Raw genomic sequence first — 15,109 nt, forward strand, 5'->3', positions numbered from 1 at the left:
GGCAGAGCACGATAGTACTTTAATGACTCATCGGGGTCTCATAATTATTAATGAGACTGAGTTTTTTATCCAGTCGATATGCATGGCTACTGGCGATGAGAGTTTCCCCCCTCCCCTCTCCTCTCCCCTGCCGTTCCACACCCACTCCCCTCCCCCCTTCTCACAGCCACCACACCCATTTCAGTTGCATTTTTTAAAAAGATTGTGAGCTAGACTTGAGCTGAAAGAGAGGGGTTTCATGACCCTTTAAACTATATAGGTCTTATGAACCATAACAAAATTTAGTAATAGAACCCGGTAGGGTGTGGTCTTACCACATATAAAATGAAGATAGAATCAATATAGTGATAAGTGTAATCCTAAAGTTAATCTGTTTTGCAGCAAACAGTACTTTGTGGTTGTATCTGGCACTGCATTCTGTAAAAATAAGACCACTTAATTTAAGAAAGAAACATTGTAATAGCCATTGTTCACATATATTTCTACAACATGATGAGCTAAAAAGTTGACAGTGGCTATTTCATTAAGTGAATAGCGGTATATTCAATTTACACTAAAATAATAGGGATACCCAGATAGCACACGTACGTCGCGGAGACGTCTGCTAAATATCGCTTCATCTTCTGTAGATCGGCTGCGAACATTGAAAAGTAAGACGTCTGCAATATCTCTGCAAGACGTCTTGGCGATGTCTTGAAACATTCGAAATTTTTACGAGCTGCATGCATCTTCTGGAGATCTTGAATCCGAGCAAACGCAGACGAATCAGCTGACCTCAATGCTTAACTCATTTCATTGTTTACACTTATTTCTTGTTTAATTGTAATTAAACACAAACAAAAGATAAAAAAAACCCAGCTGCATATAATTTGCCAGTTTTTTAAGAGTTTGGATTTATGTAGCATTCATAAAATATTATTTTTATATACCCTACCTCGTATCACGTGTAATATAGAAACATGAAATCATACCCGTATGTATACTGTATGCGTTTAGTCCAGTTTCACTTGCATATTTGGCAGTAAGGACGAGGGGACTCCTGCATTTAAATTGCGTTTATGCTTTAAGTGCAGAATAAAACACTTAAAGGTTCTCAAAGAAAGTACCTTGTACACGGAAATAATCTTACTGGCAACATTTTAACAAATATACTGTAACCAATAATGGACAGCAGTCTCTGCACCGTTCTCTAACAGATGTCTGTATAGATGAAGAAACCTTATACAATGTCGAAACACACTATACATGTATTAATTTGACCAGGTATTATCCAGCATCACAGCATGAATTGTTCTGACAAGTTTGTTTACCAAATTTAATTTATGAAACATATGTTCTGAATGTTCATTACATCCAGAGCCTACCAATATACTGCAAAGCTATGACATTTACTACCTGCTCTTTTAATCACTGCACAAGACCCAGAGCTGATCATGACACTTTCCATTTTAGACTTTGCATGTTCTACATAAAGAAAGAATTCTTTAAAAATGAATGAATTTATAATAAACCTAAAAATTAAAGCATTAAAAACACTGTGATGTAGTAAGTGCTGAAAGTATCATGTGAAACTGTGAATATAATCACAATTTAAATAATGGAGACTGTTACACAAGACTTAGATGCGACTTTAATTACAATACATTCAGTACACCAGGGGATTTTAAACTGTGGGTCAGGAGGACCCACTTGTCGGTCACACAGTAGGTTAAGGTGTGTTGCACACCTTAATGATGCAACAACAGTTTGGCCAAATTAATAATTAACAATGACAATGGTTTTGAAAGAATATACCATAAAATATTTGGTATTGCAAATAAACTTGTATTTACTTTACATCAGTGGTTCTTAATGTTATTCCTCGAGGCCCACTGCCCTGCACATTTTGTATGTCTCCCTTATTTAACACACCTGATTCAAATCATCAGCTCATTAGAAGAGATCTCAATGAACTGAACTGAGTCTGTCAGATAAAAGAGACATACAAAATGTGCAGAGCAGTGGGCCTCGAGGAATAACGTTAAGAACCACTGCTTTACATTATGAAATATTATGAAAATAAAATGACTCCACTGAAAGAGAACAAATGTGTTTTACCCCATTAAAAAAATGTATATGTAAAAATATTTTAGTGGGTCTAGAATAGATTACACTTGTCTAATAGGTTTTGAAATTAAAAGTTTGGAAACCCCAGCTTTACACAATACTAGTCTCAATTAAAGTTAACATTAAAGCAACACCAAAGAGTTTTTTTTACCTTAAAATAACGCTTCCAAAACAGTTTCAGTCGTTCATCCACTCTAAACAGGGTGAACAGCACTTTCACATTCGCTTTGCAGCCCTCTATCGGCCAAAACCGCACTAAAGAAGTTTCCAAACGTCGGGTAGTGGTCCTGTAGTCCGAGTGAATACTACAAAAACTTGCTTTACGGCAGACCTACAATCCAATCAGAGCCAGCTATGCCTCAGTATTTATGACAGTGGGTAATGGACAATTACGCTTCTAACCTATAGGGGGAGCAAAGAGCCAAAACTCTTTGGTGTTGCTTTAAGTTGTAATATAACTGAAATAAATAGCATTTGCAATTGACAGACATTAAATTAAACTGATGGCAGATGAGGTGTGGGGATGATGCTGGGCCAGAGTTGAATCTGTGCATCTTAGTAGATCAGGGTGGTTCATCCTTAAGTGCTGCATTAAAAAGAGAAAGGATCTAAAAAGAAAAAAAAAATTTCTCTCAAATCAACATTGGACTATCAACCTCAAATTAATAATACTGCAATTACATGCAAACAAACCTGTCAACCTTCAATATGTAAGGAATAATTGACGACGGGCCATTGAATTATAAGAAAATAATGCACACCCAAGGTGCAATGCGGCACGACGCGAAGCAGAGTGCCGTTACACCGCGGGTGTGCTTTATTTTCAAATAATTCAAAGGACCGGAGTCAATTATTCCTCTTATACCACGGTTACCACAAACATTGCTCTGGTGCCTATTTTTAAGACATTAGACAAGTTAGGTGTGCGGTTATCAGAAATGACTTCCAAAAGCACAGTTATCTAACACAGTCTACTGTAAGTGTTTTTTAACATTAAATATAGAATTCTTTTTTTTTTGAGAGATACAAAGGACAAAGTCTCTGCTTCCGTGTGACCAATCAATGGTTGTGTTAAAAACATGGGAGGATAATCAGGTCATGACAATTATGTGAAATATTGCGCAGTGTTACAATTCGGATTTCTGATGTTATGTCATTAAATATCCTACCACCGACCTCAATGCATTCCAGTCAATCACATATCACATTTGCGTGTTTACCACATAATGAGACGCCAGGAGAAGTTTGTGCTCTTGTGCCAATTATGGCAGAAAATGGTTACTGGATAATTTAACATTCATGTTCATAAATATTATGTGCTGTAAAAATAGTTTAAAGTTTGTTTGCGGTTCATGTAAGGCTGTGAAAGGCTAGCCACCAACTTGTCTGCAATGTCAAATGATGCATCTCGTTGAGGTTGGTGCTGATCGATCAGTCACAAGTTGAGAGGTCGGATACTCAACTTTGTTTGCTGTTCCAGTTGTCTCGAACACAGCATTAGTTCACAGACTCCAGTTCAGTTCTATCTGTAACAACAGAACACAATGAGAACATCATCACATCAGACAAAGTATTTCATTTATAAAAATTGCACCCAAATAAAAACCAAAATATTAAAAACATGAAAGATCAAAATCTTCATTTAAACCCAAAGGGGACTAGCATAGTAATACCATTCTCTGCTACTTTGCTTGAGCGGAAGTACAAAGTCTGACGTAGTCAGGCTAAAAGGGGACATGGTCTTTAAATAAAACACCCAAAATGACTCTCTTTGTAAGAGTTTTCAATATCTCCACCACAGTAAGAATTAATTCTTTTCTCAATACTTAAACATTAAAGGTCACGTTTTTTCTGATCCCCTATTTCAAACTTTAGTTAGTGTGTAATGTTGCTGTATGTAATAGCATAAATAATACCTGTAAATGTTAAAGCTTAAAGTTCACTGCCAGCCAGGCGATGTATTATCTTTAACAGAATTCCCCTTTCAATACAGCGAACGGCCGGTTTGGACTACAGCCCTCTACTTCCCGGTTGAATGACGTCAAAGCAAGTGTGTTTGACTAAACCCCACCCTGGCTAAGCTAAGCTGCTGTCAAATCACAACACACTAAACAAACTACACAATCAGAACTCGTTACGTATTTCTGAAGGAGGGACTTCATAGGACAAAGAAGACATCAGCCGTTTTTAGGACAGTGAAAGCACTATATAGATAAGTAGATTGTGTGAAAAATACCGCATGTGAAACATGAACACATGTTATATTGTGCACTGTAAACACAATCAAAGCTTCAAAAACACAGGAAAAACGGGACCTTTAAAGTTGTTCAGTATTATGGTTGTAATCAATAAAATGACAGGCAATTTTTTTTAAAGATCATATCCCCTTTGGGTTTAAATGCAGATTTTAATCTTTCATGCCATGAAGGCAATAACGCCGAAACATCTGTCCTTGTATTGTTTGATTAGAAAAACAGGTCTAAGCACCTAAAGCTGGGAGAGCATGGTGAGGGCGTTGATTGAACTAGATCTATTGACCCCTCATTGATCTCATAGACTATGTTTACACTGTCAGTTTAAATCTGATTTTTGTGTATATCCAATTTGAATGACTGACTGTACACACGGTGTATGACAACTCTTCGTGTTTGATTTGTGTGACCTGATGTGCATTATCTTTTATCCAAAATAGCTGTTTATAGCAATGACGTTGCGTTGATGTGTTTGAAATAAATGTGCTTGAGTTCATGCAGCAACAACCAGTTTTCATAAATGAAAAATAAAATATTGTCTTTTTTATCCAATTCATCCGAGAAATCATTTGGTAATTAAAATAATGTACCCTAAAAAACCTTTCATTTGTAAAACTGCATTCATTACTTTACTAAATGTGGGAAGAGACTCACAGGTGGAGGTAGAAGTTTGGTCTGCACTTTCCATAGCTGGTGCACAGGGATTGTGGTAGGCTAGTGACACAATTGAAGAAGACTGGTTCAAAATCTGCTTTACAACCAGAGGTTGAATTAAACTTTCTTATTGCCTGTCATTTTGACAGATAATGCTGTAACAAATCTGTCATAATCAATTAGGACTAAAATATCAACAAAATACTTAGAAAATGAACAAAAACAACTATCTGAATCTGTTCGAACTCTAACCTTGAGGTCTGGATAGACAAAGTGAGTGTTTATCTGTGTAAAAGTTAAACCATCATTGAAGACTGATGCAGTTGTCATTAAGGCTGATTTAGTCAGACCTACCCCAATGCCTCTACACAGTAGGCTATCCGCCACTTTTCATTTACACGTTTGCGTCATTGTTCGCATCGATGTGGATTTACACATGCAGAACGCTAGTAGCCAATGTCCATAGGCATTTACCAATGTAAAATACAATATCAAGGCAAAAGCTGAAAAAATAAAAAGCAGCAGAAAAAACCCTTGTTGGGGGCCAATCACACCAAATGCGTTTTAAAGACGTGGAAACACAAGGTGCACCTTGATTTGGTCACTTTATAAAAAGCAGTGCAGCGCAGATTTTTATATTGCTAGGCAACCACAGAGGCAGCTGTCCTGTCAATCAAATATTGAAGCGTGAGCGCTCTTTTGCTGTTAACTGTCAAATAAGCAGAAACTTTAAAAAGAGGACGCTTGCACTGACTTTGATCGAAGGTGAGAGGTGCATAAACACACAGGAGACAGTAAGTGACTGAAGTACGATTGTTTCAAATAACTGTAAACATCGGTCCCTACAACGGAAGGCCCGCCTCTCCCCATATTCAATTGGACAATGGAAAGACACAAATGACGTTGGGTGCTTTTCCGCTCTTAGCGCTCCTTCAAAAATGCATGTTGCAGTAGAGGGCAAAAATGCAAGGCGTTCAGTGCGCATAAACAGCGCACATAACGCTCAATGCTGCAGTTAAAAAAGATTTACCTCATAGTTAAGACAACTGGATCTGAAGCGTAATGATGGTCTTCAGAAGGCCTCTCATGGTGGCCTTGATTCAGAGGTTTGAGAAGACTACCAAGCACCAGAGCCAGCTAACAGGTGGACCAAACATCAAGCCAGAATTCTGCATGAGTCAGGTAAGCAGAATAAAAGACACTATAAATAAACAATAATAAAAGATGATCATTAATGACTTAATGCTTTCATATTCATGTTAATGCTTTGAAAATTATCTTATTTCTTTCAGAATCTTTTGATAATATTGCCCAATGCAACAAATGGAAAAAGGATGCTTTATGACAACCTCAGCAGCAGAACCCATGACTTTCTCCTGGGTAGACGAGACAAAAAAGTTTGGTATCAACACCCATCTAACAATTAAGGTAAAAGATAAAGTTTTATGATCCCTGCATTCAGGTTAGAGTATGGGGTAAGTTGACCGTTCTATGGGTGTTCCTCAAATGCAAGGTTGCATGTGGAGGCTGCGTCCATCTTAGTCCTGGCCTTCTGAGATTTCGATGTTAGAAAAAAGCCAGAATGAGATGGTTTAGTTTGATGTCCAAGGCAACGTCATAATGGTTTCCGCCCCAGTGATCATGGCATGAAAACTTTAAAGAGAGAAGTTGAAAATTAGCAATGCATCACCAAAAAAATCCAATAATGTAGTACAGTGAATAAAAGTCATGTATCAACTGTCTTTACAACATGGACAGTTAAACATTTTGTAATTAAATTAAAACAACAAAATAGAAAACAAGCAGATTGAGATGTCCTTCGACGATGCTTGATGACGTGGCAGCCGAGACATGCAGCCTTCTAGGACGGAGCCTTATTTTTAAATGAGATTTATCCTTCTTATAAATTCTTAAATCAGAAATTTAATATAGAAATGGTCCCCTGTTCCTTTTGTGAAAGCCAATCTGAAGACACAGATCATATTTTTTTCTTGTGTAATTTTTCCAAACTGTTCTGGATATCACTTCAGGACTGGTTGATAGAAAAAGAGGTGGTTGCTGATAATTTTGTTTTTTCTTTGCATCATATTTTATTTGGAGTATTTCAAGACTGTTGGGTTAATTCTTTCTTGCTTAATAACATTGTAATATTAGCAAAATATTTCATTCATAAATGTAGATTCTTTAAATCCCCCCCACTACTTATTGTATTCAAAAATGACTTAAAATGTTTTTCCAAAGCCCTTAATAAGATGAAAGGTCAGAGTGCTATGAAGCTGCTTTACTTATTGACGTCATTTAATTTATTGTGATACTGCCCCTAATATGTATCTTTGTTTTATTCATTTATTTATTTTTCTTTTACTTGTTATTTAAATTCATTTAAATTATTATTTCAGATTTCTATTTATTTTTTCAAATTTTTCTTGTGTTGAGCCTGTTATACTTATTTAAATTGTGAATATATATTTGCCTTTGTTGTTGATATACTTTTCTATTCAATAAAAAAAAAAAAAAAAAAAAAAAGGACGGAGCCTTATTTAAAAAAAATAATAATAATAAGGACGGAGCCTTATTTATTTTTATTTTATATATGTATAATGTCCCCCTTTGTATTTCTTATTATTTAAAAAAAATATTAAAAATAATTTTAAAAGGACGCAGCTGTGCGTTTGAGAAACGACCGGAAACGACTTATATGTCGCGAGGCCATCACGTGACCACAATATTTACCAGAAGACCGTTATTTGCTCGAGTACCCTCAACTTTTTTGTCGCAAATAACATTATTAATAACCTGTAAATAATAAATTTTGTACACATTACGTTCCTCTTCACTTTGTAATAGTATGTTTTTTGGTTTAATAGTCGGCTTTAAGTTAGTTTTCCTGTCAGTTTGATCGTCAAAATCTTGGTAAGTATAGCTTGTCATTCCTGGGTTTTAATTGTTAGAAATACGAATTAAAGAACAGATATAACTAATATAACTGAAACAATTAATAAATACAATTATCAAACCACTCCAATAGAACAACGTTAACGGTTTTGAGTGGTTTCTAGGAAAAGGTCTGAATGACAGTAACGTTATCCGTATAAGGGCCATTTTAACGTAACGTTAAAGGGCGGGAAAGGTTTGAGACATTTAATAACTCTATTAAAATGGCTGGTTTATCCCCACCAGTGCGTAACATGTGAAGTTAACGTTACAACGTGGCTTCGGGACTTTGCAGCGGCCTGAATAGCAGTGCATTGATAAATGTTAATAAGCTTTTAATCGCGTCTAGAACATTAATATACGACGATCATTCTGTAGATCGACTAACTTACATGCCTGCATAACAACATATATTCTGTTAATATGGTTAACTTACATTGACACTGAAACTCTGCCGTCAGCACTGTTGCTTCACCCGTTGGAACATCCTACTAGTCTAGGGAGTTAAAAATCGAGTTGGAAAAGAACAAAAAATCGTTCTGCGATCGTTCGACACGACACCCAGAAGCTGCAAAAACCGATTGAGGTTACACTCTACTGAATTATCGCAACGTTGAGTGCAGGCAGCCCACACATCTTTCAGATGTGTTCTACTTCATGCTGATCTACACGCAAACCGATCGTGACATCAAGTACCGCGAGATCAAACCTTTTCCGGGGCTTTCCCAAACTCTCGCGGTACTTTGATGTCATACCACGTGCTGTCTGCGCATCTCGGTGTTAAGTCGAACACACCTGAATGTATTTGTTGGCTGCACTCCCTTGCGCTCAGTAATGTAGGTGTAACGAATTAAATGTATTAAATTGATATTAAATAAATATTGTAATAAAAATCTTTATAAAATGATTAGCTGTCATTAATAAATTAATCTTTGATTTGAAACATCACTATACGTGAATTAACCCTCAAGTTATGAAATGCCTAAACATCAAAATGGTGAAAATACAACAATGTATATTTGACCAATTCAGCATTTATTAACTTTTGTCTTTTTAAATTGACTTCAGAAAGTTATCTGCAGCCACACATCCACTGTATACCAAGTTATGATGAACAATTATGAAAATGCAAAAGGATTGATAGATCAGTAAACAAGCAACAAAAAGGTAATATCTTAATAAATTTCTGCTTTTGTTACTTATTCATGTATTTGAATTACATAGTTCAAAATCAAACGTTAATAATTATAGGGTTTCAACTTGTTGCAGCTTTACAAAAAATGTAGAATTTGTAGGAGCGCATGGACATCTGAGTAACAAAGTCATATTATGCAGATGGGTGCTCATGGTGGCCTCCAAATAAATACATGGACAGGCTGCTAAAGAGGGTCAGGATGATGGAGATGCAAGAGCCAAAGACAGCACAGACCAAACACCAGGCCAGAATTCTGCATGAGTCAGGTAAGCAGAATCAGTTAAACTGTATAAAAGAATTAATAGACAGTACAATTAAAAACACATTATTTTTCATAGCTGTAAAAAAAAAGAATGAAACAGTACCTGCATTTAAGTTTCCAGCCTTTTTCACAAAGTTGCCGACAACTGGAAGAATGTCCCAAATTGCTGCAAAAATAAATTCAGTAAAACGGCTTCATTTAACTTCAAAATACCCCTAAATCCTTAAAGGAACACGCCCACATTTTGGGAATTTAGCTTATTCACCGTATCCCCCAGAGTTAGATAAGTCCATACATACCTTTCTCATCCCTGTGCGTGCTGTAACTCTGTCTGATGCAGCCCCCGCTAGCTTAGCTTAGCACAAAGACTGGAAGTGAATGGCTCCAGCTAGCATACTGCTTCCAATAAGTGACAAAGTAACGTGGACATTTTCCAATTTATGTGTTGTGATTTGTATAAATTCACTACCAGTCTTTTGTTCTAAGCTTAGCTAGCAGGGGCTGCGTCAGACAGAGTTACAGCACACACGGAGATGAGAATGGTATGTATGGACTTATCTAACTCTGTTTGTTTATTTGTAAATGTAAAAAATGCAGCTAACCATTCCCAGCTCCAGTGGGCAGGTTAAAGAGTATTTCTTAATATGAGACAGAAAACAGAAACACATTTTTAATGGCATTTAAAGACAACATACCACTTCATACAACTAAATTTTCTGTTTAATCCATAGATTGAGTAATTTTCACTCTAGAGACCCTTGGGTGACCACCAAGGACGAATGCAAAGTAAGTGACCTACAAAACAAAAACATTAATCTTTTACGACTGTTTCGAGATAAGTACTCTGCATATCTACAGCAATATGCAGATTCTTGAGTAAGAATTTCTCTCAGACAATATAGACCATATTTGTAGTTTAACAATTTCTATCATGTTAAAGTTCTCACATAAAAATTGCTAGTCTAAGAATGCTACAAGAAACCTGTTGTGCAACTTACCTGCTTCCCATTTACAGCTCCAGTGAGTGTCTCTAAGGTAGATCCTAATGCAGATGGATGGAATGTTGATCCGCCTAACATGCAAGGTAAAAGAGCATTTGATAGCATAGTGGATAAACAAAGCTTTTTTCATTTTCAGAGCATTTTCAAAAACAACATAACACTTGCTATTACATTGTTATATATTACATGACCATGTTTAACTCTGATCCATACAAAACAGATTTTCTGTACCGAGAACTTTGGATGACCACGTTTTCAAAAATCTGACCTCAATTTTAGTAACCATTTAGATATTTTAGATGTAGTCCGAGAGCTTGCTGACCCTCCATTAAAAATGTATGTACAGTATACTGTTCATGTCCAGAAAGGTAATAAAAACATCATCAAAATAGTTCTTGTGACATCAGTGGGTCAGTTAGAATTTGTTGAAGCGGCAAAAATACATTTAGGTCCAAAAATTACGACTTTATTCGGCATTGTCTTCTCTTCTGGGTCTGTTGTGAACCGTGTGCATGACACTGCTTCCGTACGATGCTGTTGGCTTGTTATCTGGTGCACCCAAGCTTTTTTTTCCGTTTACAGTCTGAGAGAGACGCTGTAAACAAAACAATCTTCGCAAACATGTCTAAGGATAACACGTCAGCAGCGTCGTACGTCAGCAGCGCCACTGTGCACGCGCATTCGCAACAGGCCCGGAAGAGAAGACAATGCTGAATAAATCGTTATTTTTGGACCAAAATGTATTAATGATGCTTCAACTAATTCTAACTGACCCACTGATGTCACATGGACTACTTTGATGATGTTTTAATTAACTTTCTGGAAATGAGACAGTATACAGCACATACATTTTTTGGAGGGTCAGAAAGCTCTCAGACTAAATCTAAAATATCTTAAACTGTGTTCCAAAGATGAATGGAGGTCTTACAAGTTTGGAACAACATGAGGGTGTGTCATTAATTACATTATTTTCATTTTTGGGTGAACTATCCCTTTAAATGGAAAACACCACCGCTTTCCAAAATGTTACTATGTTTTTACCTTAGACGAATTAATACATCCCTATCTTTTTTCAATACGTGCACTTAATCTTTGTACAACGCTTCTTGAATGTGTTAGCATTTAGCCTAGCCCCATTCATTCCTTAGAATCCAAACAGGGATGAATTTAGAAGCCACCCAACCCTTTCATGTTTTCCTTATTTAAAGACTGTTACATGAGTAGTTATACGAGTAAGTATGGTGGCACAAAATAAAACGTGGCGATTTTTTTAAGCGGATAAAAATGAGAACTATATTGTATGGCAAAAGAGCACTAAGTTTGCAGCACTTCGACCTCGGCGTGCAGTAACATCATCACTCCTGATTACTCCACCTCTCGCTCAAACTCAAAAGGGGGGGAGTAGTCAGGAGTGATGATGTTACTGCGCGCCGAGGAATGAATGGGGCTAGGCTAAATGCTAACACATTCACGACGTGCTGTACAAATATTAAGTGCATGCATTGATGAAAGATAAGGATGTATTAATTGATCTAAGTTGAGGTAAGAACATAGTAAAATATTGAAAAACTGTGGTGTTTTTCTTTAAAAGCAGCACCCCTATTTATTTTGGGTGCTAAAAATATTTGCCACAGACAGTTAAGGCCTTATGCTGCATTTATTAGAAGGCGTTCCCAATTCTGGTTGTCCTAGTAAATACTATAAACAAATGAGTAACAATCCTCTCAGTAAATGACAAAAGACGGATGACATGAACTTCACTGCTTCACTCTCATTGGTAGTTGCTCCCAAAAGTCCTTCATCAAGTTGAACTTTACTCAAAGTTGTGGCATAGCTGGACATGCTCACTTCCTATTGTCAATGGTCACAGTTGCTCATGTTGCTTAATGGGGCAAAGCTTTCATTGGAATGAACGAGATTGTGTTGCTAGTCGCTGGCGGTGTAAAAGCAGCATTAGTGTGTGTGTCTTTAAAAATATATCAAATGCAAATTACCTGATCTAACATTCCCAGCTACAGAGGGCATCCTTTATTCAGTCCCTAATGCAGATGGTTGGAGTGTTGATCTACCTAACATGAGGGGTAAAAGAGTGTTTGTTAGCATAATGAGAAAGAAAACAGAAACACATTATTAGTGGCATTTAAAAACATAACACTTGTTTATACTACATTTTATGTTCAATCCATAGAGCACTCGTTTTGAGTCCTGAGACCCTGGGGTGACCACCGTGAACAAATACAGAGTAAGTTACCTAAAAAAACAATAAAAATATTTATTTATAAAAAGTTCTCATGAAAAAGCATCATCATTAACTCGCATGAAGTGTTACCTTACCAACATGTTGAAGACAACATAACACTTGTTTATACTGCATTTTCTGTTTAATCCATAGAGCACTCAAATTGAGTCCTGAGACCCTGGGGTGACCACCGTGAACAAATACAGAGTAAGATACCTAAATAAAAACAATAATAATATTTATTTATAAAAAGTTCTTATAAAAAAGCATCATCATTAACTTGCATGAAGTGTTACCTTACCAACATGTTCAAGGAAGGTGCAGGTCTGATGATCCATCCAACATAAAAAAAACAGTAAATTTATACTTGGTTACTGTTTATCTGTTGTAAAACAGACAAATGCAGTTATAAGAATTTTACCTAAACTACACACCTTGATTCTTAAGTTTAAATAAATCAAAATAATGCATTTAATAGTAAAAGCATTTTAAAAGCTACACTCCTAATTCATTTATCTTTGCCTTTTTGCAGCTGCAATAGCAGTCTTGACAGTACTAGGATGAATGCAAATAAAGACTAACCACCTGACATCAGCTATCCAGTCTCTTGTGGGAAGCAGGTGCTTGTTACCCCAAATACGGATGAAGAGTGACGAAGAGGATGATGACTTTTTGCTCAAACATCTGCTGAAGATCTTGACAGGCTGGAGACAAAATTAACAGACTGAGGGTTTATACAAAGAATCTTACTCAGCCAATATTAAAGATAAGATATTTTTACAAAATGTTCTTTTCATTGTTTAGGATGATTTTATGTAGAAAACAGTACATCACAAAAAAGACTTTAGATGTGTTTTCACAGGCAGAGCCTTACACACACACTAACCACAATTATAAACGCAACCCTAACACAGATTTAGACAGATTTGTGAATAACATTTGAGAGAAATAGGCCTTTTGGGGACATAGAAAATATTCATGAAATGAAAAATGGGGGCAAAAACAAATATTAACAAGTGTAATACAAATATCAACCATAATACTGATCGTTTTAAAAAAGTAAGCCACTATATCTTTCTAGAATCTTACACAAGACTCGTTTAACTCGTGTACTCGTGTTACATGAACGATCAAAATAAATTAACGTCAGACAGGTGGGCGAAAGATCAATATTAAAGCATGAATAACTGTTATCAACCCAATTTCGAGGTATTATTTAAATGATCCGACAGCAAACAGTTTATTATTTAAATGCATTATTACTACATACCTTAAGCAAATGTTCCACGCCTTTCTTCTTCTTGGCATTGCGAGGTCAAGCGGATGTTGTTATGTAGAATCATGACCTTGACGCAAAGACGCACATTCGTAATTTATTTAACAATGACAACACTTTCGGGTAATTTTATCTTCTAGATCCTAATTAACGCTATGAAGAAAGAACAGCCTTTCACGATTATTTCCTGGTAATTTTTTGTAATGTTTTATTTCAGAATGGAGATTAATAAAGCAGACGCGGAAAGGTTTTTATTATTTTAAATATGTTATGTTTATATGTTGTTGTTTTCGCATACTGTCGTGTAAAATGCATCTTTAAAGATAAATGAATGAAAGTTTTCATTGTTTAATTTGAATAAATGTGTTTTATAAAATCAACAACTGCCTGTTTTAAGATCAATTGAAAATTGTGTTTTAATTACTTAATATCGACGACACAGCATGCATGTGTAGATGTGTGTAGAAATAATTTGCTGTAGTTAAGGGCAATTCAATTTGTTAATGAGGGATCTTTTAATCTTACAAACATCTGGGAAAGAGCGGCTTACCGTCTTTTTAAGCTCTTCTAAAGATCTGGGAAAGAGCGGCTCGGCATCTTTTAAAGCTCTTCTAAACATCTGGAAAAGAGCGGCTCGGCATCTTTTAAAGCTCTTCTAAAGATCTGTGAAAGAGCGGCTTGCTGTTCTAACATCTTGTAAAGATCTGGGAAACGGCGGCTCGCCATCGTTCTAAATAACATACATCTTGTAAAGATCTGCTGGGTGTCTTGCAAACAGCTGGGTCGGACGTCTCGGCGACGCCTTCCAGATGAGCAAACGCCCTATATAATACGTCTTCCAGACGAAAAAGAAGACATCGCGCAGACATCTCCGCGACGTACGTGTGCTATCTGGGTATATTCTATTTACACTAAGTGACAATATCAGAATTTTCTTATCAATATGCTATTTACAGAAATTAGAAATAAGTTTAATTTGATACATTATGCGGTGGTTTCCCGGACAGGGATTAGTTTAAGCCAGTACAAGGTCTTGGTTTAATTAGGAAATATAACTAGTTTTAACAAACATGCCTTACTAAAGACATTACTGTCAAATCAGTAAGCATTTTTGCTTATGCCACTGAGGCCACTCATTTCTGTGTGTATTTTTTAAAATAATGGCTCCTGAGAGGGCTGCATGTGTTCAC

At 36.3% G+C, this 15,109-nt stretch overlaps 2 long non-coding RNA genes across 9 annotated transcripts; both read right to left on the reverse strand.

The window, feature by feature from the left end:
* Window positions 1-2,276: 2,276 nt before the first annotated feature.
* LOC141282183 (uncharacterized) lies at window positions 2,277-9,101 on the reverse strand. 5 transcript variants are annotated; one of them, XR_012336677.1, is made up of 6 exons: window positions 8,383-9,100; window positions 6,362-6,665; window positions 6,043-6,181; window positions 5,013-5,072; window positions 3,489-3,632; window positions 2,277-2,714 (listed from the first exon to the last, which is right to left on the reverse strand). It is a non-coding gene; the product is annotated as an uncharacterized lncRNA (long non-coding RNA). The 5 variants fall into 5 exon arrangements; XR_012336680.1 differs by having other exon boundaries at window positions 3,570-3,632; window positions 8,383-9,099; XR_012336679.1 differs by having other exon boundaries at window positions 2,569-2,692; window positions 8,383-9,101.
* A 157-nt stretch (window positions 9,102-9,258) lies between these two features.
* On the reverse strand, window positions 9,259-14,811 carry LOC135744753 (uncharacterized). 4 transcript variants are annotated; one of them, XR_010530839.2, is made up of 9 exons: window positions 13,914-14,811; window positions 13,229-13,347; window positions 12,945-12,969; window positions 12,739-12,859; window positions 12,399-12,655; window positions 10,402-10,475; window positions 10,099-10,198; window positions 9,507-9,569; window positions 9,259-9,394 (listed from the first exon to the last, which is right to left on the reverse strand). It is a non-coding gene; the product is annotated as an uncharacterized lncRNA (long non-coding RNA). The 4 variants fall into 4 exon arrangements; XR_010530840.2 differs by lacking the exon at window positions 13,914-14,811 and having other exon boundaries at window positions 12,399-12,473; window positions 12,573-12,655; window positions 13,229-13,349; XR_012336681.1 differs by lacking the exons at window positions 12,739-12,859; window positions 13,914-14,811 and having other exon boundaries at window positions 13,229-13,349.
* Window positions 14,812-15,109: the final 298 nt, after the last annotated feature.

This window comes from Paramisgurnus dabryanus, chromosome 5 (genome assembly GCF_030506205.2).
Source record: "Paramisgurnus dabryanus chromosome 5, PD_genome_1.1, whole genome shotgun sequence".
NCBI lineage: Eukaryota > Metazoa > Chordata > Actinopteri > Cypriniformes > Cobitidae > Paramisgurnus > Paramisgurnus dabryanus.